The 2,500-nt window shown below is 38.3% G+C and overlaps 1 protein-coding gene across 1 annotated transcript in view; it reads left to right on the top strand.

Annotated features, from left to right (window-relative positions):
* The window catches only part of grk6 (G protein-coupled receptor kinase 6), a 70,020-nt gene that overhangs the window by 39,166 nt on the left and 28,354 nt on the right, over nt 1–2,500 (top strand). The gene's annotated exons all lie outside the window — the stretch shown is intronic.

The raw sequence follows: 2,500 nt of genomic DNA, 5'->3' as shown, positions 1-2,500 counted from the left end.
GGGATAGCCACAATTTTCAAGACGTCTTTTCAGTGCAATCAGTCGTCATTCGGTGACTTTACTTCATTTGAATATCTGTGTGCATGCATTAAGTCTTCTCCTCAGATTTTATTACTGACAATTTACAGGCCTCCAAAACATTCAGCTAAAGTTTTTCTTGAAGAGCTAGGTGAACTGCTATCTGTTGTTTGCATAGAGTTTGCCTGTCTTATTATATCAGGGGGTCTAAACTTGCATGTGGATAATCCTGAAAACAATGATGCCAAGGAATTCATTGCACTAATCGATACATTCTCCCTAACACAGCATGTACAGGGGCCAACACACTCTCTCGGCCATACCCTCGACCTTGTTATTACAAGTGTCTCGATGTCTCTACAGCTGTTAAAGACCTGGCCTTATCTGATCATTTCTGCATGTTCTTTGATGTGTCTATGTCCCCACACACTCAAAACACAGCTATGATGGTAAAAAGGAGAATCATAAATGATCAGACAAGTGCTCTCTTTGAGCAAGCACTTTCACTAAAGTCAAATCAACTGTCAGACTCTGAAGACTTATTTGATCACTTTAATGCAAAAATGGCAAACATTATGGATGACATTGCTCCATTACAATTCAAGAAAGTTAAGGGCAAACAGAAAGCACCATGGAGGCAAAATCCAGCAGTTAAACTTCTAAAAGAGAGTGTAGGAAGACTGAAAGAAAATGGCGAAATACAAACTTCAGATCCACTATGAAATCCATAAAAAGATGCTCCGCGACATATAACTCTGAAATATGCAAAGCAAGACAGTCTTTCTTTTCTAACATTATCAATAGAAGTTCAAATAACACTCAGATTCTATTTTCAACTGTTGATAAGTTAACAAATCCCCCTCACAATTAGCGCCTGAACTTCTCTCAACTAATAAATGCAATGAGTTTTCATCTTTTTTAAAGGTAAAATGGACAAAATCAGACTCAACATATCTGCTCAATTACAAATTCAACAACCTGAACTTCCAGCAACAAACAGAGGGAAACTAAACTTGATGTCAGAGTTCAGCTTGATAGACTACGAAACACTTGAAAAAACGGTACAGAATCTCAGCTCTTCCACATGTGTCTTAGACACTCTGCCTACCAATTACTTCAAAACTGTTTTTCACCTCATAGCTATGGATGTCCTTCAAATTGTAAATGTATCACTACTGTCTGGCACTTTTCCTAAGTCACTGAAAACAGCTGTTGTAAAGCCACTTCTCAAGAAAAATAACCTGGATGCCTCCATACTAAACAATTACAGGCCCATATCCAATCTACCTTTTATTGGCAAAATTATTGAAAAAGTAGTCTTTAATCAATTAACCACCTTCCTAACATCAAATGGGTATTTTGATTACTTTCAGTCTGGTTTTCGGGCAAATCACAGCACTGAAATAGCTCTCATTAAAGTTTCCAATGACATACGCCTCAACACAGATTCAGGTAAAACATCAGTCCTAGTGCTACTAGACCTTAGTGCAGCATTTGACACTGTTGATCACAATATTTTACTACACAGACTAGAACACTGGGTTGGATTTACAGGCATAGTTATCAGCTGGCTAAAATCATATCTACAAGAAAGGAGCTTCTTTGTTGCCATCGGAAACTGTACCTCAACACCAACGTCCTTGACCTGTGGTGTTCCCCAGGGTCGATCTTGGGGCCACTATTATTCAACCTCTATATGCTCCCACTTGGACAAATCATTCAAAATAATTTGATTTCATATCATAGCTATGCAGATGACACACAAATTTACTTAGCTCTATCACCAAACGACTATGGTCCTCTTGAATCTATGTGTCAGTGTATAGAACAAATCAACACCTGGATGTCTCAAAATTTTCTTCAGCTGAACAAAGAAGAAACTGAAGTAATTATATTTGGTAAAAAGGGTTGAAGGCAAAGGATACTGTTAAAAATCTTGGTGTATTAATTGACAGTGATCTAAATTTCAACAGCCACATGAAAGCGATAACTAAATCAGCTTTTACCACCTCAAAAATATTGCCAAACTCAGAGGGCTGATGTCAAAGCATGACTTAGAAAAACTCATTCATGCATTTATCTCCAGCAGGGTTGATTACTGCAATGGACTGTTCAAAGGCCTTCCTAAAAAGACTATTAAACAGCTTCAGGTGATACAAAATGCAGCAGCTAGGACTCTAACAAAAACTAAAAGAACTGACCACATTACTCCAATTCTTAAGTCCTTGCACTGGCTTCCAGTAAGTCACAGAATTGACTTTTAAAGCACTATTGCTTGTTTATAAATCAGTAAATGGAGCAGGACCTAAATACCTGTCAGACACGCTTCAGCAGTACACACCTTCTCGTCCTCTCAGGTCCCAGGTGAAAACCTGCTAGTAAAACCTACAGTTAGAACTAAACATGGTGAAGCAGCTTTTTAGCTGCTATGCGCTCAGCTGTGGAACCAACTTTTGGATGACATCAAAAGGCCCCAACTGTA

The sequence above is a fragment of the Alosa alosa genome, chromosome 2, assembly GCF_017589495.1.
Source record: "Alosa alosa isolate M-15738 ecotype Scorff River chromosome 2, AALO_Geno_1.1, whole genome shotgun sequence".
Taxonomy (NCBI): domain Eukaryota; kingdom Metazoa; phylum Chordata; class Actinopteri; order Clupeiformes; family Clupeidae; genus Alosa; species Alosa alosa.
Note: the sequence above shows the minus strand (reverse complement) of the source record. Positions and strands in the feature narration are given on the sequence as shown.